Here is a 26,189-nt window from a genome sequence, read left to right on the forward strand (position 1 = left end):
GCCTAAGAAGCCATTGTGTCATGTTAACTTATTGGTATCCTTTGAGTGATTTCACCAATAAAACTACTAATGTGTTAGTGTTATTGACATATGTGTAGCAACATGTTAGTGTGTACGTATTATGGGTGATATTTTTTGTGTTGATACTATGCTAGTGTATTTTGGTGTATTATGTTTGTGCCTTATCACCTAGCGTGATTTGATTGTTGTTATGAATTTAGGTGATATGTGCGAGGATACAGACTGACCTGTCGCACTTGTGCGAGGTTATCGACATAGGTGTTGCACGTGTTATGAGTAGTGCGAGGGTTATTAATCGAGGTGTCGCACATGTTATGAGTAGTGTGATGGTTATCAATTGAGGTGTTGCACTATATGAGGGTCAACAATTGAGGTGTCATATGGATTTTGTTGGTGTGAGTATTTTTCACACGTGAACATTATTATTTTTGGTTGGCCTTGAGCCAAATGATTGTACATATTATTTATCCACACTTGTGTGCAACATTGCTATTTTAGTAGCACATGTGATAGTGGATTTCTAGTTTTATAAACCTTGTGTATAAATAAGCTCTTAGTTCTTTTGTTATTTTTGTTAAAGTGGAAAAGCAATACCCAATTTTTTATGAGTCATATATTATTAGCTCCAGGGATAATTTTTGGAATATAACATAAAAAATACTCATGCATTAAGAGAGCATCATGCATGAGGGAGAAGATTTGGCCTAGTTGGTGTTGACGGTGATGTTTATCTTTTCTTCTTGCAATTATTTAATGCTATGCTCATCTTACTAATTTGTTGAAAGTCTAAGCTTTTGTTCAACTAATATTTGTGAGTGAATTGATTTATTCTCCTAAGTGTACAAGAGGACCTAACAGAAAAGCACTCTATAAAAAGCACTTAGTAACATTAGATGAAGTACCAAAAAGCATTCACATGAGTGTGTACACTGTGATGAATGAATAATAGCATTCCATAGACTGCTTTGACTGCTCACAAAAGCATTAACAAACAATGATAGCTTTCTATAGACTACTTTGATTGATCACAAAAGCATTAACACACAAGTAGTCTACATAGTGCTTTGATTGTAGAAAAGCAGTGTGTAGACTGCTAAGCACTATCTATTGGTGTGAAAAGCACTTTGTAGACTATTTTTAAAAAAAGAACTTAGATTGGTAAAAATCAGTAGTAGGTGGAGTACCAAAAAACGGTCACATGAGTATACTACTATGGAATAGTGATATCACTCTATAAACTAATCAAAAGCATTAATAAGCAGTCTACAGAAAGCTTTGACTTCACATAATCATTAACAAGCAGTGTGTAGATTTCTTTGATTAATACAAAGTAGACACAAGTAGTCTGTAGACTACTTTGGCTACTAAAAAGAAGATTGAAGATCTCATGCATAAATGTGTTGATTGAAACACATTTGCACTTTGATTGGAGGAAAATAAAACCATACTTTACAAATAAAAGGGGTTCTCACAACATGTTCCTTGTTAGTGCATCATCTCCAACTCCCTTCCATTCTACAAAAACATGCTAACCTTGTAGTCCTAAAATTTCTTAAATGTTATGGGGTTAATATCCATTGACACAATGAGGAGTGTGATTGGGTATTATGTTTAGAATAGTCCCACCGTAGTAGTTTTGTCAACATCCGCTTTGTTGATCTCCCAAAAGACTCTTCTATGAAGGGTAACAATGGGTCCTATGAGACAATATGGATCTTAGGAAAGTTAACCACATAGACTATATCATAAAAAAACCTCAACACTCCTTGAATTATTAAGCTTGGTGCTTGATAAACTTTACAAGGTGTGTTTTGGAACATTTGTAAAAGATTCCTATAAATCATCTCCCTACACACAAGTTTGGTGCTTGATAAACTTTACAAGGTGTGTTTTGGAACATTTGTAAAAGATTCCTATAAATCATCTCCCTACACACAAGTTCCTTTCTTTTCTTCTTCTTCCCTTTATCATTTTTGTGGCCCATTTCTTGATTCTTCATAAAGACTTGTAGCTTATTATTAGCCACCTCCTCTGGGGACTATCATGCCATTATTTTTTTCACATTCATCGTCTTCCGCTCATCATTTTTGTGGCCCACTTCTTGATCCTTCATATGAAAACTTATAGTTTAGCCACTCTTATGGACAATAAGGTCATTCTTTTTTTCCACATTTATTGCATTGGCTCATAACACATTTGTGTTTATAGAAGGCAACTCTAGTAGGTTTGGGACACAATATAGACTCCCAAAGACCTTTAAAACTTTGGTATGGATGGTGTGAAGATGTGTAACTAAGTGTTCCTATTTCAAGGGAACATATAGAACATGTACAATGGCATGATGCTCCATGAAAGCCAAAGAGGTGATGCCCCATTTGATGTTGAGAATCTAAGGTGTTAACCACATATTGGTTAACACATTCCTACGATAACTATGTTCGCACACTTATGTAATGGGCACTAGTACTATATTGTAAATCCCGTTATTTGATGAGGGAAATGCCCTAAAGACGCTCCAAATTATTGAGCTTTGAAGGATAGACAAGAGGATCTTGGTCAGTTGGCCAAACCATAGAGAAAAGCCTTGTAACTATGTTTTGGGTGCCTCGGGTCACTTCCTAGTGGGAAAAGGCTTGGAACTATAAAAGCCAATTTCTCTTGTTTGTAACAGATTCTCCCATTTTGAAATAAAAGTGGAGTGTTCTCTCTCTCTCTCTCTCTCTCTCTCTCTCTCTCTCTCTCTCTCTCTTGTAACTCTAATCTAGCATGTGTGGTGTGCTTGTTAGGGTTAGGGTTGGGAGTGATTAGAGCTAATCACTTGTTCTCTTATTCTTCCCTCTTGCTTGAGTGATTAGGCTACAAACGCGATCATCTTCTGTGGAGATCCCATACGATCTTTGTGAGAGAGGTTGCACCACCCATTGGATTAGAGCAATCGGTGTGACAAAACGAGGTGCAGGAGGAGGGTGGTGATGAGCGGCTACGGTGGAGCTCTTGACCCTAGCTCGAGCGTAGCGAATTGGTAACTTCCCACAACACGTTAAGGTGAGCTTAACATCTTTGGTGCCATTGTCGAGGAGCACCAATCCATTGCTTGTCAAAGCCTTCTTTGATTTGAATTCGACGGAGTCTCCATAGCCCAGTGCCAAGTAAGTAGCTATGGCATTTGGTTTTTGGTTGTTGTTAAATTTTTTTGGTTGATTTTTTTGTTATTCTTGTTGTTTTTGTTTTGATTTTGTGCATAGCTTGTGGTTGGGAGTAGGATTAGCAAGTGTTTAGGTTAAAAAACTAGAGATTTGGATTATTAGAGATCTCAAAGAAGAGGGTTTTTTCTTAACATAGTGTTTTTTTGTGAATTTTTTGCTTCCAAACATGTTTTTGTTAGATTAATGTACATAAGTAGCTTAGGAATGTTAGATAGAACCCTAATCCACCAAAAAAAACCAAAAATCTCATAAAAAAATCTCTTAATTTTTTTTTACTAATTATCACTAATCTATTGGTTAGTGTGATTAGTGAACTTAAAGAGAGAACAAAATCAAAAAATTGAGCCTAATTGCTTGCAATTGGAGTGGCATTAGTGTTCTAAACACTTGCCTTGACCTAATTCTAGGCTTAGTCCACTCCACTCACAATTAGTGAGAATTAGTACTAATTAGGTCTCATTTTTCTAATTTTTCCTCTTTTTGAGTGGGTTAATTAGAGACCTAATTAGAGAGATTAATTAGAAAGGATGATCAAATCATAAGGTTAGCCTAAACATTGCTAATCTACCTATCAAATTTCCATCCCTAAGCTCCTCACCATTAGGGAGGAATTAGAGAGCAAAGAAGAGGGTTATAAGGTGATTAATAGTGGGATTAAGAAGGATTAATCTTTAGTTAAGTTAGAGTGCCTCTAAATTAGTCGAAACCCACTAATTTAGAGTTTGCACCTTTTCCACCTACCTTGCATTAATGAGGGGATCTTAGTTGTTCCCCACTCAACAACCGCCTTCCTCCCAAATTCACATTCGGGCGATGTACGGACCTACCGTCTACAAAAAAACTTTGCTATGGCCGTACCATCCTAAAGCCACGACTGTGCCTTCCTAAAGCCATGAACATATTTTCATAATCATACGAACATATCGCCCAAATAAAAATCATATTTTTTTTAAAATTGCACGGTTATACCTTCATAAGGCCATGGACATACCTTCATAAAGCCATGGACGTACACTCATAAGTGTATGGATGTACCGTCCAAATTTTTTTTTTTCAAAAAAAAGTTTTAAAAATTGCCATAGTCGTACCTTCATAAGGCCATGGATGTACCTTTATAAAGCCACTGATGTTACGGACGTACCATCTAAAAAAAACTTTAAAAAAAGCCATACCATCCTAAAGCCACAACCGTACCTTCATAAAGCCACGGACGTACGCTTATAAGCGTACGAAAATACCGTCCCAAATTTTTTATATTTTTTAAGAAATGCCACGTTCGTACCTTCATAAGGCCATGGATGTACCTTCATAAAGTTACGGATGTACGCTCATAAACATATGGACGTATGGTCCTAAAAACTATTTTTTAAAAGTTTATTTAAAAAAAAAGGTTGCCACGGTTGTACCATCCTGAAGCCATGGTCGTACTTTCATAAAGCCATGCGTGTACGCTCATAAGCATATGGACATATTGTCCTAAAAAAAACTTGCCACACCAGTACCATCCTAAAGCCATGGATGTACGCTCATAAGTGTACGGACATACCGTCCCAAAAAAACTTGCCCCACAGGCATACTATCCTAAAGCCACGGTCATACCTTCACAAAGCCATGGGCATACGCTCAAAGTGTACAGACATACCTTCTCACAAAGCCATGGGCATACGCTCAAAGCGTACATACATACCTTTCTTAAAAAAAAATTCTTAAAATTTCTAAATCTTTAGAGGTGTTTATGGTCTACCTCTCTGACTCACTAGGGTCATTTCTACATGCGTAAAAAGCTTCAAAAGACCATTTTTTATCTTAAAGGTACGTTCATGCGCGCAAGGCAAAAGAGAGCCAAAACTCATATTTTGGGCTTGCACGTGCATTGTTGAAGCTTTTCTAAGCTTCCCCGCACACCATGGACACCTTTCGATCATGGTTGCATGCCCCAAATGCCCCCATTCCATTGGGCAACATGACCACCCAAGCATATTTACATGTAGTCGCCCACGGCACACATGTCTGGCCATGAGGGCAAAGGGGAGGGTCCCAACAATTGCATCCACAAACCTCATATACACAACCCATGTGGGTAAAAAATTCCAAACTTCTGCCAAAATTCCACGGAGTTGGAGACCCCGTATTCCACACATAGAGTTCTTTAATCAAATCTATCATGCATTTGAAATTTTTGAATATGCAACAAAAGTCCATCTCCTTGGACTCAACCTTGAAGGCAAGGCGGTGCAATGGTTCCAATCCTTGGACCCTCGGCACACAAAGGTTATTTTAAAGCAGTGAGAGAGGCCTTCATTCTTGTCTTTGTACCCTACGGGCCCAAATGGAGCCCTGTCATCTAACTATTCCAATTAGAACAAAAACCAGAGGAACCCTTATGCGATTACATCGCACACATTAAGTACCTCGATTTGCATTGTGAAGAGAGGAAAAAATTGAGTGAGAAGTACTTAATGGACCGTTTCCTCTTGGGCTTGCACAATCCAAGACTTCATGACCACATGTTGGTTAAGGAACCCTCCACCTTTGATCAAGCCTGCAAATGGGTGATCTTTCTCGATGACAACAAGTGAGAAAGCTATTCCATGCAATTGGTGGTCACTGCGCCAATACTATTCCATGCAATTGGTGGTCACTGCGCCAATGCCAACCCAATGCTCATTTGTAACATTACCCTCCTTCTCCTCTCGGGCACCATGCATTACTGGTGGCACCACCCCCAACTAACCACTCACCCATAGCATCACCCACCCCCAACTAACCACTCACCCATAGCATCACCACGACCTTCTCCAGTGCCCATCTTTCCATTCCAACCATTGCCTCTTGAGGCAAATCCTATTGATTATGGAAAGATTCACACCAGCTCCATTGCTAAACCCCTGGAGCCCATGCACTCCGCCACCCCTACAGCACCCCTAACACATCATCTCCCTTTGTCGATGCCTTACATGGACCATAAACCAATTGTACACACTATAGATGCACCCGTAAAAAGGAAACCAACTCTTCAGTGTTTCCTCTGGTAGGGGACCCTATCGAGTGGCTGCATGCCCTCAAAAGAAAAGCCTGCGAGTGACACCACAATGTCACGGCTATGGGATTGACCATTACTTCAAGGATTTCCCTTTGCAATCATTTTCTCACTCCACAGTCAAAGGCATGCCATCCCTCAATGTGTTGAGCATCCAACATGGAAAGATATTGATTATCCCATTGAATGTTGTCACACATTTTACAGGCCAAACTCAAGAAGGCCACATCCAAAAAGAAACAATGCTCTAAGCACATTAGCCAAGGAAATGATCGGGTTAGCATCCATGTTGTCTCAACAAAGACCACATTATCCTCCTTTGAGAGCGATGATCGTGCCGAAACACCACTCCCCCATGCAATCCCCCAAAAGCTCACCAAATGACAAAAATGGTTGGCTGCATATCCCAATGCCATCCTTGAGAAGCAAAGTCTTCAGGAGGCCCAAGCACTGGTAGAGCACTACCAGGCTTAACTTGAACCGCCACCTGTTTTTGTGAACTTTGACCCAATACCTAAGTGTGCACCACCCCCCATACCTACTCAATGTCCAGGTCAAGAAGTTGACCTTCCGCAGTACCAGGTAAGGCAGGAGCCCCCACTTACGCTCAAGGCCGAGAAAGATCTGTTTGTCAACATGGCGTTAACAAACAAAGATCTTGCCCCACATGCGCCTCCTAATCCTCCAGTTCCTATTCCATCAGAACAGGCAAGCCCAACTCCCATGTTTACATCGAATAGCTTGATGTGACCAGTGACATCGAGTTCGATAGAGACTCATGAGGTGCCCACACAAAATTTGCTGAGGTATTTTACCCTCCTACGACACCCAAATCTCGACCACCACCCCTGTCAAATAAGGACCACATTGAACTTTCATATACCATTGTTGGTCCACCTTATGATCAAGGCCCTGCACCTGCAAGAGCTCCTCATCATCAACACCACTTGTTCGGCCTCTGAGCCTTCCTTTCCTTCCAAATCCAAATGCCCATTGGAACCTTGTTAAAAGGCAATCCAAATTTATGGAATGACCTTCAAGATTGGATGGAATGAAAACTACAAGCGTCTGTGGAGGAGGGAGTTAACTTAGATTCCTTGGATGAATCTAAGCCCCATCATCCTGAAATACTCCATCACCACCACAACCCAAAGGTGCACCAACAATTTGAGTAAATGCGCTGGGCCACTACTTTGAAGGTGATGACATAAACGTAACCCTGCCCATTTCCTATAACAAACATTTGGTCAAAGTCATCCTAGATGAATGTGCTGGCGTACGCATCCTCACAAGAACATGGTGGGAAAACTGGGGCCAACCGTGCCTTAATCCCACCACATTGGCTTGCGGATAGAAAATTTGCACGCCCCTGGGCCTAGTGTATGACCTCAAGGTAAAAGTCTGTGACATGACCTTTAACCTCACATTTGTAGTCATGGACTTTCGAAACGCCACCTATGATAGCATCTTGGGTAGACCCTTCATGCGACAAACACAACTGATCCATAACTAGGACACACATCATGTCTACCTCCTTAAAGGGACTCAAACGCTTTAAGTAAATTTATATACCTAGCACTCACATCCTATGGCCAAAGGTCCCTTTGCCGAAGACTCTATGACCACTGCCAGGGGCGACGATCTCTTTGTTTGCAATTCTTGTCATCAAGCACTTGATGACATGACGGTGCCATACACGGTCGCTTCTGTCAATAGTGACAAAGTCAACCATGAATGGATTAAAATCCTGGCTACCCTTGATACCATCCTTGATCGCAAACTCGGCATGCAATTTGTGCTCCCAAATGGCTGGTGCCTTCATGAACCCCACAAGGCCCTTGCCTCGCTTAACACTCTGAGTGTAAGCGTAGCTCCCCAACATGAAACAACCACCCTTTAGGTCTGGCTAGATTTCCCCTTTGGCAAAAATATGCAAAGAAAACATGCCTTGTTGTCTCCCATAGCTAGCCATAATCTTTTGCCATGGGAAGCCTAGGTCTCCCTAGGCAAGCCATCTCTTCATAGTGTCCATGCCAAAATTCAACTACCTAGTGGAAAACATATACAAAGCCTTGGGTCTTTTACACAAACTGTACATATTGTCTCTAACCCATTGGCTTGTAAGTTTTAGTGGTTCCCAACACGTGAGACCAAAGAGGCAGTCATCCTTACAGGAATCTAGGTTCAAAATGCTACAAGTACAATTAACTCGACTAATAATATAGCTACCCTTTCCCTAGGGGAAAGTAACAATGATTCTTTGGGACGAGGAGCACATTGAATCCAATCCTTTGCCCGCACCAACGTCTTCCACAAAGGGTACTCTCACACCCCCCACAATAACTGGTAAGTCTTCCGCTGCCCTTGAACTTCCACCTGAACTAAACCCATGAAGAATATGGATTGGACTCCCGACCAAGAATGGTCTACAATGGCGGCAAGCCCACATATATCCTATGGCCCACACCAATCTCATATTCTTGGAGGCGTGGAAAACTCTTGGAAAACCCACACTTACATAAGAAAACACTTACATTCAAATTTCACATGAAATGCATTTAATGAGTGTTAGGTATTTCCTTCCTAAAATTTCCATACTAAATAACCAATTGGAGTGCAAATTTCATGTCATAGATACAAGAGCACTCCAAGGCCGAATAATCATTGGAAAAGAGTGGATTGATGCCACTCACTGCCAAATCAATTGGCAGTGATGGAAATCAATAGCAAAAAGACCACAGTCCTCTTGTGTCCTCGAGAGGAAGTCATCCACACACCCTCACCCTCGACTGCCCTTCCTCCTCAAGTCCCATGCTCATCACCGAAAGTCTCTCCTATTTTACCACACTCCATTCCTCACCAAAGCCAGTCAAAAGGGCACTGTTGACACCCTCCAACAATGACAATCAAGCCTCGTCGTCAACAATCCCCCTTAACTCTACATCCTCAACCACCCACATAGCAAGCACCTTGACATCTTACCTTTATCATCATGACAATCAATGGTGGGTGCCCAAGAATCTTCTTGCAGCTCAAGGTTTCTACGATGGCTACATATAGAACTATGGATCCACAAACATCCATCTTTGAAACCCAAGTGCAAGAAGCCAACAAAGCTAACCAAAACCAACCCTAAGCCAAATCTTCAACGTTGGCTAGTCCCCGACTGCCTATTACAAGCACAAGGCTACTACGTAGGCAACACTTGCCCAAAAATGCCACCTGTCCTCATTCACCACACACAACAGCTCCCCAGGAAGCTACAACAAAAGGCTCCACGGTTGTTGCCGGTTAGGCAACCCCAAGCACAACGAAGCCACCAATGTTGGGTACCTACCAACATGCTCAAAGCTCAAGGCTTCCATGAAGGCAAAACACACTTGTGGCTCCCCAAGCCACAATTAAAAGCCTATCCTCCACGTCGACAACTTGCTCCTCGCTAAAATCCTCATCGACCCACAAACCAAGAAGCCTTGAAAACCACAAACCTTCATCACTTGACAACCATAGACATTCATCACTCAGCAACGATGGGTGCCCAAACATCTCTTAGAAGCCTAAGGCTTCCATGATGGCAACTCCATCATTTGGATCCCATGGCATAACCCTTAGTAGTTTGCTCAAACCACACCAACCACGCCAATACCTATCCAATCGACAAAGATGGTTTGGGCAAGCAAGTCCCCTCTTCCTCAACTCAATCCTATGGATTTGGCCACACCCAAGTCATGGGCACTCAAAAGATCAATTCGCCTAGCACTTTCAACTAAAGGAGCCTCATCCATGATGCTCCATTGTGAGACCCCTGCCCCCTCTGTGCACCGGAATCCGGGGAGGTAGCAACAAAAGTAGCAACCTCTTGCGTGGGGCAGGGTTTCCCACTCAGGGCCTCACCCACGAATGTCCGGACAAGAGACTAATCCCTTGGTTCTTCCAAAACCAAACCCAAAAAAAACTTTCCTCGCCTAGCAAGCATAGGCGATTCCTCCGAGAAAAATCTTCTAATGTAGTCAAGGATCTTAACTAACCTTTGAATTTTGGCCGAGCCCATAGGTCACATGGCCAAATCAAAGGAGGAACTTGCACTTGGTTCATAGAGACCAACGCTTTTTCCCCCCATCAAAGAGGCACAACCGTTGATTCTTTCTCCATAGAACAAGGATTATCCTATGACTTAATTCACTATCGTAACTTGAAGATAATTGAATTTTATTACAAGAATCCATCAATCCAGTACCCCATCTAGTCCCATGGGTTAGCCAACCGCCCAACCACATTGTATTGATAGAATCCATTATGAAAATTTGGTTATGTTTTGTCCCAAGTACCAGGGAAAAGAGTTCCCAAACCCCCTAGTCGGCTCTCATGCAAAATTAAAGAGACAAACCACTTACACATCCAATATGAAATTGCCTTTTCTCTGATTCAACTATTTCCCAAAACAGATTTGCAATAAAACCATAATGTTTCCATCCTAATCCTCAGTATTCCATTTCCAGATCCAATTTCCAACTTTTTCACTTTCCAACCATACAATCCAATTTCAGTCATTCCTTCCTCAGCGTACCTAGGGCATCATTGGCAACCAGAATGCTCACTAGCTGCTCCCTCAGGGGCCTTTTCAATAGTTCCTAGCCCATAGTACCTAGGAGTATAATCACATAAAATCCATATGGACTCTCAGTTGGAGATCAGCAAGATCAACCAACAACATCCATGTAAAAGAGCCATGAACTTATCTGTTGAAGACCAGCAAGGCCAATCAACCAGATCCATGCCCATGTTCAGAAATAGCTCCAACTCATTTTTCTTCCTCGTTGCACACGTGGGTATCCTGGGTGACCTAGAGCCCGAGCATCGTATGGTTAGCACCCTCTAGGTTCCTTCATAGGTCACCTAGCGCTTCACTCATAGGCCGCTTCCTTGGTCCCTTATCCACCGTACACCAATAGCTCACCATTTTAATCGAGCCGAGGCTGGTCAAGACCTCGATCGACCTTGCCACACCGCGCGAGACGTCCTTCATTGACTCTCCGTCAGCTATTGCAACTATTTCACTTAGGTCACCACGACCTCATTCTACAAGATAGTAAAAAATGCTTCCCCAGCATTTTTTACTATCTTTAAAACAATCTTTAAAAAAACAGGTTTCACATACAATTACAGTTCCAACAAAATTTTCATCTTTCCTCATCATTACACATTCTTTCACATCATTCCTCATCATTACACATTCTTTCACATCATTCCTCATCATTTCTCATTGTCCCATATCATTTCTCATCATTCCATATCATTTCTCATTATCTCACATCAATTTACATCCAATCATATCACTCCGACATCATGTCACATCCAATCATATCATCTCATATCAATTCATATCATCTCATATCAATTCACATCCAATCACATCATTCCCACATCAATTCACATCCAATCACATTATCCACATCATCCACATTTAATCACATCATTCCCACATCAATCCACATCTATTCACATCATTTCCACATCAATCCACATCTAATCACATCATTCCCACATCAATCCACATCTATTCACATCTTCCCACATCAATCCACATCTAATCACATCATTCCCACATCAATCCACATCTATTCACATCTTCCCACATCAATCCACATCTAATCACATCATTTCCACATCAATCCACATCTATTCATATCTCCCCACATCAATCCACATCTAATCACATCATTTCCACATCAATCCACATCTAATCACATCATTCCCACATCTATTCATATCTTTCCACATCAATCCACATCTAATCACATCATTTTCACATCTAATCATATCATTTCCACATCTATTCACATCATTTCACATCCATTCACATCATTTCGCATCCATTCACATCATTTCACATCCATTCACATCCAAGTGAATTATATTTATAATCATTTCCATACTATATCTAGAAAATTTATGCATAACTTTCTTTATTTTTCAAGCAAATGAATAATGCTCAAAACTCCACTTTTAGCATAAAATTTATTATGCATAAATTCATTCTCTAAAGATATAAATTTTTCCATAGCTTTCCCACATTTTCTAAGAAATGATAATACTCAAAATTTTCCTCTTGATATAAAAGTTATCTATGCATAAATTTCATTTTTCAATGATAAAGATTTTACCATAACTTTTTCATATTTTCTATGAAATGAGAATGCTTGAAATTCCACTTTTAGCATAAAAATCAATTATGCATAAAATTCATTTTTAATAATAAAATTTCTATCATAGTTTCCTCGCATTTTCTACGAAATGAGAATGTCCAAAAGTTCACTTTTAATATAAAAATTTGTTTATGCAAATCCTTTATTTTCTAATGATAAAATTTTGCTATAGTTTTTCCACATTTACTATGAAATGAGAATGGTTAAAATTACACTTTTAACATAAAAATTAGTTTATGCATAAGCCTAAGCTTAAACATAAACATAAGAACCTTATTTATTTAAGAAAAGTACCCAATATGACTTTCATATTATAAGAATGTTAGCCCAAGCTCTCTTTCACTTTAGAATGAATAAATATGAATTTTCCTAACATAAAACAAGCATAAATGAACTAATCCTCATTTTAATTAGCTTAAAAAAATCATAAAAAGCTTAATCTTTATCTCTAGCTTGTTAGGCCTAGAGATTTGGTTAAGAAAATAAGATTAGGACTAAGATCTATTTACAAATCAAAACATTACTTTTAAGCTTAGAAGATTAGTATTAATCTATTTTTAACAATATAATTAATAAAAACATGGTTTTAAAAGAAAAACCCATAGATTAAAATGCTTCCCAAGCATTAGAGGGGTTGGGAAGAAGATTACCATTTAGAAAAAACACCATTGTTTAGGCTTACCCTTTGTTTTTGGCTTGATTCTTTAGGGAAATGTGAAGCCCTCAAAGAAGAAGCTTGGCCACCAAGTAAAAGAGGGTAATCTCCAAGAGAAGAAGAGGATTAATGAAGCTCTAAAGCTTCACAATAATAGAAATATAATAAACTAAAAATTTCACTAGCATAGAGTTACTCCAATATGAAGCTCTAAAGCTTCACAATAATAGAAATATAAACTAAAAATTTCACTAGCATAGAGTTACTCCAATATGAAAATACAAAGGAATGGGGGTCTATTTATAGGTGAGGGAGGCCACCAACCAAGTCCAACTAGAATCTAGAGGCTTCGAGCTCTAGTTTGATCCATTTTGGACAAGTTTAGACTAGTTTGGCTCACTTTTTTGATTTGGTTTGAAGGAGGAGAGATGAAATATCTCACTTTTTTGAATTAATTTGAATTAAAAAATACCCTCTTGAAGTGATTTCTAGGTGCCTCCTTCATGAGACCTCCCCCCATTCTGAGGTGTCAGAAATTCAAATTTTTTAACTAAAAAATTAAATTTTTAACTAAAAAATTAAATTTTTAACTAAAAAATCAAATTTTTTTACTAAAAAAAGCAAATTTTTTAAAATTAAAAAATTAAAATTTTAAACTAAAAAAATCAATTTTGTTTACTAATAAACCCTATACTAGTCAACTCTTCATCTTATGTGAGAATTTACTCATTTTTGGGAGATTTTCTTATATTCTTTACCTTTTTCTCATCCCAACACTTGGATTAACCCTTATTGACACTCTTTGGACCTTAATAAGAATTTTTATGAAATTATATACCCCTAGGCCAAGATGTCCAATTCACATATTGAATTAATTTCTAATGCACATTGGAAAACTCTTTTTAAGATTCAGTTTCAGGGGATCTCTTCCTATTGAGTGGGAGAAAATTCTTATCCAAAAATATTTCAAAACTGTATTACCTCTCTCTAGAATATTTTCTCTCTCTAGAATAAAATAGGGTAAAATAATATTTTCTTGTATTCAGAATTAGGGGATGATTACAGAGACTGAAGGGGAGGTTATTACACCTTTACATCTCAAAAGCTGGAGGGAGGAATCTTACATCCACCTGCCCCTCGACTTCGTCACTAAACTAAGGGGTAGCGCTATAAATGTCAGGTCTTATCCAACCACTCAAAGATCAACTTAAGGGTAAGCTCACAAATCTAGCCAAATGGGCTAATTAGTACAAAACCCTCTTTAGGGTTGCTGACCAATAAGTACATGTTAGTCCTCACCCACATGAGGACAAAAAAAAGAGAGTCTCTCATGATTAGAAATATCTAAGTGATTAGGATCATGGGCACACTTTTTGCCCTGACCATGCACAACACCTGCAATTCTCAAAGGGCTTTATCCTATGTGCACACACCTCACAAAGCTTCATCATCGACATAAATGAAGCCTCCCCCTTTGTAAATGGTTAATAGTGTTTTATGCACTGTTACTCTACTCCACCCCAGAGTCAAGAACTATGAATTTCTTAATAATTCATTAAGTTTTGATCATTCCCTCTTCTAAAGAATTGGTGGCCACTCTTGTTGCAAACAAGAGTAGATCCCTCAAACCATCAAGCCAAAGTAAGCTCCCATAATAAAGATGCATAAAGAAATTTATTTTTAATTCAAAAGAGTTATTTTCATCAATTTTAATTTTATGCATAGAAAGATGCCTAAAGAAATTTATTTTTTATTTCAAAAGAGTTATTCTCATCAATTTTCATTTTATGCATAGCAAGATGCATAAAGAAATTTATTTTTATTTCAAAAGAGTTATTTTCATCAAATTTTATTTTATTCATAGAAAGATGCATAAAGAAATTTATTTTTAATTCAAAAGAGTTATTTTCATCAATTTTTATTTTATGCATAGAAAGATGCATAAAGAAATTTATTTTTAATTCAAAAGAGTTATTTTCATCAATTTTGATTTTATGCATAGAAATATGCATAAAGAAATTTATTTTTTATTTCAAAAGAGTTATTCTCATCAATTTTTATTTTATGCATAGCAAGATGCATAAAGAAATTTATTTTTATTTCAAAAGAGTTATTCTCATCAAATTTCATTTTATTCATAGAAAGATGCATAAAGAAATTTATTTTTAATTCAAAAGAGTTATTTTCATCAATTTTGATTTTAAGCATAGAAAGATGCATAAATAAATTTATTTTTTATTTCGAAGGAGTTATTTTCATTAATTTTCATTTTATGCATAGCAAGATGCATAAAGAAATTTATTTTTATTTCAAAAAAGTTGTTTCAATCAATTTTCATTTTATGCATAGAAAGATGCATAAAGAAATTTATTTTTAACTCAAAAGAGTTACTGTCATCATCAATTTTGAATTTATGCATAGAAAGATGCATAAAGAAATTATTTTTAATTCAAAAGAGTTATTTTCATCAATTTTGAATTTATGCATAGAAAGATGCATAAAGAAATTTATTTTTATTTCAAAAGAGCTATTCTCATCAATTTTGATTTTATGCATAGAAAGAGGCATAAAGAAATTTATTTTTATTTCAAAAGAGTTATTCTCATTAAAATTGAATTTATGCATAGAAAGATGCATAAAAGATTTTTTTTTTAAATTTTGAAAGTGTTATTCTCCTTAAAATTGAATTTATGCATAATTAGATGCATAAATGGATTTTTATAAAAGTGTTATTTCCCACTGAAGTTGTTCTTATGCATAAATAGACGTGTAAAGAATCTTTATATCAAAAATAAGAATTCTCTTACATTCTATAAATAGATGTGATGATATGTGATACGAATCAGATAGAAGAGAATGAATAGTGAATGAATGTGATAGCATGTGAATCGGGATGTGAATGAATGATATAAGATGTGAATAAATGTGATAGCATGTGAATTGGGATGTGAATGAATGATATAAGATGTGAATAAATGTGTTAGTATGTGAATCGGGATGTCAATGAATGTGTTGGTATGTGAATCGGGATGTGAATGAATGATATAGGATGTGAATGAATGTGTTAGCATGTGAATCGGGATGTGAATGAATGATATAGGATGTGAATGAATGTGTTAGTATGTGAATGAATGTGAATGATATAGGATGTGAATGAATGTGTTAGTATGTGAATCGGGATGTGAATGAATGATAAGGGATGTGAATGGATGTGATGTGATGTGAATCGAGATGTGAATGAACGATAAGTGGTGAAGTGATGAGATGTATGGGGGCAGATGCAAGTGGATGAGATCTAATGAGGATAAATGAGGAAATAAGTGATGAGATAGAAAAAGATGTGATTAGATGAGAATGGGAATGCTTATGAAATGAATGTGGATGGATGTGTGGATAATGTGGATAGATGTGGATTGATGTATGAATGATGTGGATTAATGTGGATAGATGAGGATAGATGTATGAATGATGTGGATTGATGTGGATTAATGTGGATTAATGTATGGATGATGTGGATTGATGTGTGATTGATGTATGGATGATGTGGATTGATGTGGATTAATGTGGATAGATGAGGATGGATGAATGAATTATGTGGATTGATGTATGGATGATGTGGATCGATGTGAATGATGTGGATTGATTAACTGGATGATATAAATTGATGTGGATTGATGTGGATGGATGTTTGGATGATGTGGATTGAAGTGTGGATTGATGTGGATGGATGTATGGAAGATGAGGATGGATGTATGGATGATGTGGATTGATGAGGATGATGTGGATGGATGTATGGATGATGTGGATTGATGTGTGGATGATATGATTGGATGTGATTTGATGTGGGAATGATGTGATGTGATAGGGATCGATGAAGAAAATAAAATTGTGGTAAGATGAGAAAAGATGGGGTCTAATGTGAAAGGATGAGGAGTAATAAGAAAAGATGGAAATATTGTTAGAACTGTATTGTATGTGAAATCTATTTTTAAATGACTATTTTATGTCAAGAATGCTGGGGAAGCATTTTGACCGTCTTGTGAATGAGGTCGTGGAGACCTATCTGTTAAAGTTGCAAGAATGACTGTTTTATGTCAAGAATGCTGGGGAAGCATTTTGACCGTCTTGTGAATGAGGTCGTGGAGACCTATCTATTAAAGTTGCAAACTGCTAACGGAGAGTCAACGGAGGACGTCTCGCGTAGCAAGGTCGACCGAGGCCTTGACTAGCCTCAGTTTGATTTAAATGGTGAGCTTCCGATATAGTGGATGAGGGACCAAGGAAGCGGCCTATGAGTGAAGCGCTAGGTGACCTGCGAAGGATCCTAGAGGGTGCTGACCATACAGTGCTCGGGCTCTGGGTCGCCAAAGATACCCACACGTATGTCGGGGAAGATATTGGAACAAGGAGTAAGAGTTGTTTTCTGAATTCGGACATGGATCTGGTTGGTTGACTTTGCTGGTCCTCAAAACGGATAAGTCCATGGCTCTTTTATATGGATCCGTTGGTTGATCTTGCTGATCTTCAACAGAGATTCCATTTTGATATGTGAATATATTGCCGGTCACTATAAGCTAGGAACGAAAAGGCCCTTGAGTGAACATGTGGTGAGCGTTCTGGTTGCCAATGATGCCATAGGTACATCGATGAAGGAATGATTGAAAATAAGGATTCAACCGGAGATTTTGAGGATTGTGATCAGTGACACAATGGTTTCATTAAATGATTATTTTAAAGATAACTAATGTTGAGAAAAAGACAATTTCATATTGGGTGTGTAAGTGGTGTGACTAGTTTTAAGTTTGCATGAATATCCGGATAGGGGGCCTGGGAACTCTTTTCCCTGGTACCCAGGACAAAACCTAACCAAATTCTTAATTGGATCCCATCACTACAGTGGTTGGGCAGTTGGCTAACCCATGGGATTGGATGGGGTTAGGCTGGACTGATGGATCCTTAAATTGAGACTCAATTCTATTACGGTACGATAGATGAAGTAAATCCCGAACAAAAATTGTTCTATGGAAAAGAATCAACGGCTGTGCCTCTCAATGAGGAAAAAAGCGTTGGTCTCTATGATCCGTGTAATCTTTTCCCTGATCTGACTTGGGACTTACAGGTTTGGTTAGATTAGTTCAGTTAGTTAAGGCTTTTGACTACGTTAGAGAAAAGTTATCCTGGAGGAATCGCCCATGCTTTCCGGGATCAATTTTGGAAGAACAGATGGATTAGTCTCTTGTCGAGAATTCCGTGGGTGAGGCTCCGAGTGTGGGACCCTGCCCCGCACAAGAAGTGTTACTTCCACTGCTAGCACCCCTGAATTCGTTGCGCGGTGGGGTCAGGGATCTCACAACTCTCCTATGACCCTATTCAGTACTATTCCTTTCCTTTGGGCCTGCGTAGACTCAACCTACATAACGCTATCCAGAAAATGATGCACTCTACTCTACAATCTCAGCCGAGTGGCCTAGACTCACCCAACTCCTCTATCTCCTTATCTAACTAATGTCCCTTTCTTCCATTACAACCACGGGTACTACTCATTCATTAAGAAGCTGTTACAAGTTTATTACAAAAAAAAGAAGACCAATTTGTTGCACAATGGTTAGTCTAGCAGCGGTCTGGGCAGCGACGAAACGGGCTAGTTGGCCACCAACAAAGGGTTTCATACCTGGGCCACACAAATGAAGTATCCTCTCATGCACAAAAAGCTATGGAAATTAATTAAGGAGAATGCACTAGCTAATCCCACTGAGGATTGAACTAAAAAAGGCACTATCATTAATCGGATCGCACTTGGGCACTAACCTTATTCATCACATTGATTCCAAAATCACAGAAAAACAAACATGGGGATGAGTTAAATTTAATATTTGGTTCAAAGACCAAAAATTAGGAAATCCATTTGAAAATAGAATTTTATGGCTTAAAGATGGAATTTCATGAGTCACTAGAGCACAATTAATAAGGAAAATGAAAAGTGTCATGGCCTAGTTGAATGGCATTGATGCAAAGATAAGTGAAAGCCATACTTATAAAAAGCATGCCAAAGAAATATGGTGTACTAGTGACCACTCTAAAGAATTTACCTGAACCGACATTTGAGGGGGGAGCCAATTACATGGAGGCTTCATCAAGCAAAGAGAAGATTCCCAACAAGCATGTCTTTTAAACCAAAGCCACATCGACAAGCCTCACCACCTTAGCCCATGATTATATGATGATTAGACCTAGTCCTTTGTATTATGTTTTCTTATCACACCTAACCACCTAAGAGTATAAATTTATGCACCGGGGGGGTGATGACATATTGTAACACCACACTTGATCACCTTAAATAGCCTGTTGCACTAAGGGGAAGTGATGGATCTTTTTAACTCACATTGACCACCTTGCAGTAGCCTATACATCATGGCACCAAGGGGGGGTGTTGAAATTTGTGGTGCCATTGAGGGTAAGGTATGAGTAAAGGAATATGATCAGGAGAATACAACCACTCACACTTGGACATTATCCTACATAAGCACATTTGTAAGAGGGGTTGCTTTTTGTGTAATGTTGTGTGAATAGACTTTTAACAATAGTCTTGTAAGGGAAAAGCCACAAAAGTGGCTTTTATAGACATTTAGAAAAATTATATCTCTTACAAGTGCACACCACTCACTCCATGATATCTTTACACATCATAGAAGTTGAAAAAAAAAATTGCTTGGAAAAAGAAACTTTTTAGTTCATCATATCAACATACAACTTTATTGCATGATGTAATAACTGCAAAGTATCTTGGTACCTAAAATGTTTGCATCATATTGAAAAAACATTGAGCTAGATTCAAAAGATGCAAATTATAAATTATAAATTATAAATTATAAATTATAATAGCTTTAATTACAAGTCTATGAACATTAGTGATGGGAGAGAATTAAATCATAAGCATGGAAAAAAACAACAAAAGATATTTGAAAGGAGATATGATAATGCATACAAAATAAGCGACACATAAGTGATGTGTATATCAATGATTAAATAATCCAACGTCAAAAAATTTAAATAATTCTGCCTTGTAGTAGCCATAAATGGTGAGACAACATAAGCATCCTATGATACTCAACAAAGCATTGTTATGGGCACATAGGTTGATCACAAACTACACATTTCCGAATGGTTTGCTCTACATGCCACTTCTTTAGGGTGGGCCTCGGCGGGTGGATGGCATAGATTCTCCCCCAAAACATAGACACAGAGCTATGTGCGGAGTACATAAAGACATACAACAAAGCCACAAAGAGGGGGACAATGACTAAAGCAGATGGCACCATGGAGCAAGTGTTGATCACAGAGGACTTGATACGTGAGGCTCTTTAGTACCCACCAGTAGTGAAAATACATACACATACCTTTAAAAAGATGCCCCCAGATGCAATGTTAAGAAGAGCTCATACAACTCTAATGGAGAAGAATACAAAAATATCAGGGATGAAGTCACATAAAAAGCATGCAGGGCAATGCCACTAATAATGCAAGTGAAGCCAGTGGATAGGTATAACAGGGTGCCACTAAACAGAATAGCCAAGGTGCATGAGTAAAAGGAGGATGATTGGGTCTACTACATCCACAGGGAGCTGGAGAATTATTTAAAGGCCCATCAGTCAAAGATCTGCAACCCATACCTTTGACACAAGTACTAAATCTTGTGGCGTAGAGGGCTCTCCCAAATTCAGAACCAGAAGAAAGAATGCAATTGGCACTCTTGATAGAACAACTGTAAGGTCTCTCCCAAGCCATGTATGTATGTGTCTCTTTTAATATAGATTTCAATAAGGAAAGAGAGTGTACTTAGAGAAGAGTGAGACAATAAGGCTAGAAACATTAGGAAAGTGTTAGAATAAAAATATTAGCTCCAAAAATCCTAAAAGAAATAAGAAGACAAGAATAGTTCTATTAAGAGATAAGTATCTCCAAAAATAGAAATTTGAATTTAGGTAAAAAGAGGTCATATTTAGAGTACTTTTACATATTTAGAGTTCATGCATACTAAAAATGTGGAAAAGCAATGTGTTTCTAAAGATGGCACATTTGTGGCTATATAGAGACGTTTTTGCCTATTCTACCCGCGGTAGCTTGTAGACTAGATGTCTTTTGGTTCTTTTGACTGGTTATATGACCATATTTTAAGTTTTTATCAGAGAGTTATGGCCGAAATAATTTGCTGATTTTGTCAGGGTCTCTACAGAGGAAAAACTGTAAGAAGGCAGCAAGTAGCCTCAAGGTAATCCTAGAGCTTGAGATGTATATATCCCTTCATTCTTATCTAATATCTTAGAAGAGAAGGTTAGATTTCTATGGTCTTTTGAAGGAAGAGACCAAAAACTCTATAGCTTTTCTTTTAAAGAAAGAATAGTATGCCATAGCCTTGCAAGAGAAGGCTATTTTGCCATAGACCTTCGAAAGAGAGAAAAATCAGAGTACGAGTAAGAGGAGATAAATCTTGGGGATGATCGGATGATTTCAATTCGTAGTAAGAGAAGGTATTAAAAGACTCTCTATTCTTATATATCAAGTTATGAAACTCTTATTAACGAGCAAAGATAATGATAAACGATAAATTTGTATAAGGTATTTTTTTTCAATTATATATCATTCTTAGGGGTTGAGGTATGGCCCTGGCTTCTCTATTAATTGTTAATAGTGATCTATTTGATTGAAAACAACAACATATGCCTTAATAAAGAATGTCTTATCTCGCAATCTCAAGTTGAAATGCTAAAATCTTTGTGAAAAGGATTGTTTTCTTAGAAGGTAACATGGGTTCTAGTCCTATGGTTTAGTTGAGTAAATGGATTGTTATCTTTATTAAATTAAGGTACAAGTACAACTCTCCCTGCTTTGACGCTACTCCGTTCTTGTGCTTGTATAGCCAGATGGCGGAGACGTTAGTAAGGCTCAGAGTTGGCCCATGGTATCGCTCATACCATTGGGAAGAATGAGGTTTGCCGATTGAGGCGAGTGATTGTGATGCTGCCTAGTTCTGAGGGCCCAGGCTAGTGCGGTGAATTAGCCCACCCTAGTGCGCAGACATCCCTCTGAGGGGGGGCGGGAGGATCGAGCGATGGAGCCTGAGAGGGCGACAGGCCAGCTTAAGTCCTTGCCAGCGGGCAACGATGAGGTGTATGGTCCCGTAGGGTTTTGCCCAGCATGTAGAGGCTGGAAGGCCGAATTCTAGATCATCGGCAGTATAAAGAAAAAGAATAAGAGAGCCGGTTTGGCTTGTATGAAATTGATTCATGTATAAACTTTTTTTTTTATAAATCTTATCTTGACATTATTATATTGTGTAAAAAGGCTATTTTAACAAACCTTGTGAAAAGGGCCTTAATTAAGGAATATGTTTATTTATGTCAAACAGTGTGGCAGAATTAATTAGAAAACAAATTGACGCGTGAGTAGGTTGGAAAGTGGGAGGATGGAATGTCCCACGACGGCACCATCCTACAGACGGGTGGACCCAATTAGTCGGGTAGCTTTCCAACATATTAAGTGAAAGCCCTACGTTAGATAAATAGGTTCTCGGACAATTCTATTCTAGAAGACTAGGCCAGCGGCGGCTGTGCCTTGCATGGATGAGGAAAAAAGGGTTGTCTCTAGGAATCAAGACTAGTAGTTGCCCAAATTATGATCAATTACCCTATGGGAAAAAAGCATTGTCTCTAGGAATCAAGACTAGTAGTTGCCCAAATTATGATCAATTACCCTATGGGTGATTTGATTTTTAGAAGACCACGCTCCCCATGTGGGATAGAACTAGGTTTTACCTATGAATCGTATCCTTGAATCTCTGCATGATCAAGGTGTTGATGAGTAGGAAATTTTTCTCCAAGATAAGACTTAGTGGACTATCTTAAGTGTTTCCCCTATTTATGGAAGGGGGAAACCTTACAAGTGGTATCAGAGCCGATCTTAGTTCCTAGGATTTGTTTTTCAAAGGTTAATTGTCAAGGTATTAAAACAAGTGATTGCTTATTATATGAGGATGAATCAATCATCTCTACTAGCCATAGAAGTGATTTGAATATCCTCACATGTTGAGACAATCATCCTATGAAATTGTGCTTGTATCTTGGGGGTGCACACGCAAGATATTTGTACACTAAATATGAGAAATAAAAGTGGGGAGGAAACCTTTTGAGGAAAAACATAGGGTGATCAAATTAAGAAACTAGTAGAGACTGAATAGAAGGATAGACCGAAACTTTGTTCAGACACATTTTCAGGATATATCTCATTAGTTTGCATATTATAAATTATTAAGATTATAACTCCATTAAGGTTTGAATAGTTGACGTGTGAATGCCATCCATTGGATGCTTTACACTAGGATAATCATCCAAGATCTTAAACCCATCTCAGACAAACATGGGTCTCGGATGTGTAATTCCTAGAGGATCATGCTCTTAGATGTGTTAATCCCAAGATACTAGATGTGTAATTTTCAGAAAACTAATCATCTCAGATGCCCTCAGCCCTTCTCCTCTTTTGCAAAACGTTTTTGTATTAAGGACATCTCACAATCCTCCCCCATTTGCGTGGACTTTAGTAAGAGGTTTTTACCTTAAGAGAGGGTTCATGCGCTGTGGTCTTTTGCTCATACGGTGAGCAAACGATCTCAGAATTGAGATTCGACTGGAGTGTTTCGATTGCAACAGTGAGCCCTACAAGACGACGTCCAAGATGGCCCCTTACCAGAAACGTTAGAACAATTGGTATCAGAGCCGATCTTAGCTCCTAGGAGTTGCCATTTAAGGAGGATTGTTTTGCAATGAATGTTTCACCTAACATAATGCTAATTAATAAAAACATCCTACTAGAACAAACAAGTTGAATTGATGTTTGAATGATTGTAGGAAGAGAAAGATGCCTATTCGAAGTTTCTAGTTTTCCAATGCATCTTCGAGACTGCTAGTCACTCCTCAAATTTTGAGTTCCGTGACACCATGGTGCAGATACTAGAGAAGATGTCCCTCCCTCCGATTTCTCTCGTATTGAAAGAGGATGGGGTAGAGATTTTTGAAGTCGTGGGCCGAGATATTTCTTCATCCGAGCAGATTGAATTGGGAACCTTACCACCGACCTAGAGCGGATTCGTTGGATTGAAAAGTTAAAGATGATCCGTTTATTTTGGTTCGTCGGTACCCCCAAGGCCGACACCTCTGTGACTATAGATGGGATTCGCATACCTCAAGATCGCTGGGTGTATGACCAAGTGATGCAGGTCTTACCTGCTCTGCTGATAGAGTAGTTATGTTGGGATCTACCCCAATCCAGAGTCTACCACCCTTACCACCATCAGTTTTTAGAGTCTTAGAAACTACAGCGAAACCCCCATATTTCACCTATGTGGACCGCTCTACCCTTATGTCATAGTCAAGCCTAGGAATTTCCCTTGATGGCAAATAAGACTAATTATATTAGTCTCAGATCTTTGTAATAAAACTCGTCCTTGTAAATATTTGGAAATAAAATGATTTCAATGTTTTACTCTCCAAAATAAGTGTTGTGCAAATATGAATCTTGTAATCTTAAAACTATTTTTACAATGATGGCCAGGACGATCACCCTCCACTTCCCAATGTGCTTTACACTGATATCCAGGAGAAGAAGCTCTTGCTCAAGCAAATGCAACCTCCCTCCTTTAAAGGAGAAGGCTCAAAGATTGAGAAGGATGCTGAACTCTGGATTGAAGCGATGGACGATGATTTCTCTGCCGCTGGTAATGGAGTAGCAAATCAGTCTATGCTTGCACGGTTTCGCCTCATCGGAGATGCTAAACTCTGGTGGAAATAGTGGTGCCGTGACAAGGGAGTCACCGAGCATTCTCAAACATGGGAAGACATCAAGCAGGCTGTGAAGGAAAGATATCTTCCCCCATCCCATGAATCCATAAAGATGAATGAGTTTTTTAGTCTTAGGCAGTGCAGCTTAACTCTTGAAGACTACTATTCCAAATTTATCACTCTTCGGAAGTATGCCCCAGCTATGACTACTTCCCAGCAAGTGGCTTGTTTCTACCAAGGGTTAAATGAACCCTTAGATTCCTGCCTTGAAGCAATGAGGCCAAGCACATTACAGGATGCCCTCATACGAGCAAAGCCCCTTGTTGTGAAAGAAATGAGGACTGACAAACCTAAGCATCAAAAGAGATCTTACCCTGAGGCAAACCCTAAAGATCAACCCTAACAGAATTTTCCCTACTACAACAGAGGGCGACAAGGAAACTCTTTTGTCCCCTGCTCGTATGCTGCTTCTTCTAGAGAAGACCCTCTGTGTTTTGAGTGCAATGAGCTGGGACACTTTAGGGCCAACTGTCCCAAGATGGCAACATCATTTCCCCAAGGTGGTAGAGGAAATCAAGGACGTGGAACCCCAAGGTGGTAGAGGAAATCAAGGACGTGGAACCCCTATCCACCAAGGTGCAAGAGATGGTGGGCGGCATGGCAGAGGTCGCGGAGGAGCAATTGCTTAGGACCGCCTATATTATAAGTGAAGAACCGACCTTGGAAATGGCTGAAGAAGAGCGCGTCACTGTCCATGCGGTAGCAGAACACCAAGGTCCGAATAAACAATTTGGTGTAATCCAAACCCCAGCCACTCATCACGGTAAGCCATTTCAGCTTTTGATTGATTGTGGCAGTACCCATTCATTTCTTTCTCCTAGGTGTTTGTAAAAATTAAACTTGGGTCAAAAAACAGCTAGAAGAATGACTGTAGAGTTAGCCAGTGGGAAAGAATTAATCTCTCGCCACTCTATAGGAAACCTTGATTTTGAGCTGGGTAATGAGCGAACTCATGGCCACTTTAGAGTCTTGCCATTAGAAATTTATGATGGAATCCTTGGGATGGATTGGTTAATTGCAAACAAAGCTAGCATTCATTGTAACCACGGGAGTATCACTTTTGAAAATGAGCATGGCCAAGTAATATCCGTTCAGGGGATAACAGGAAAACCTAAATCTAGGGTAGTCAAGGCAAAACATCTTCTCAAGGGAACACGTAAGGGTCATCAA

This window comes from Cibotium barometz, chromosome 41 (assembly GCF_041138505.1).
Source record: "Cibotium barometz isolate CiBa-2024 chromosome 41, ASM4113850v1, whole genome shotgun sequence".
NCBI classification, from domain to species: domain Eukaryota; kingdom Viridiplantae; phylum Streptophyta; class Polypodiopsida; order Cyatheales; family Cibotiaceae; genus Cibotium; species Cibotium barometz.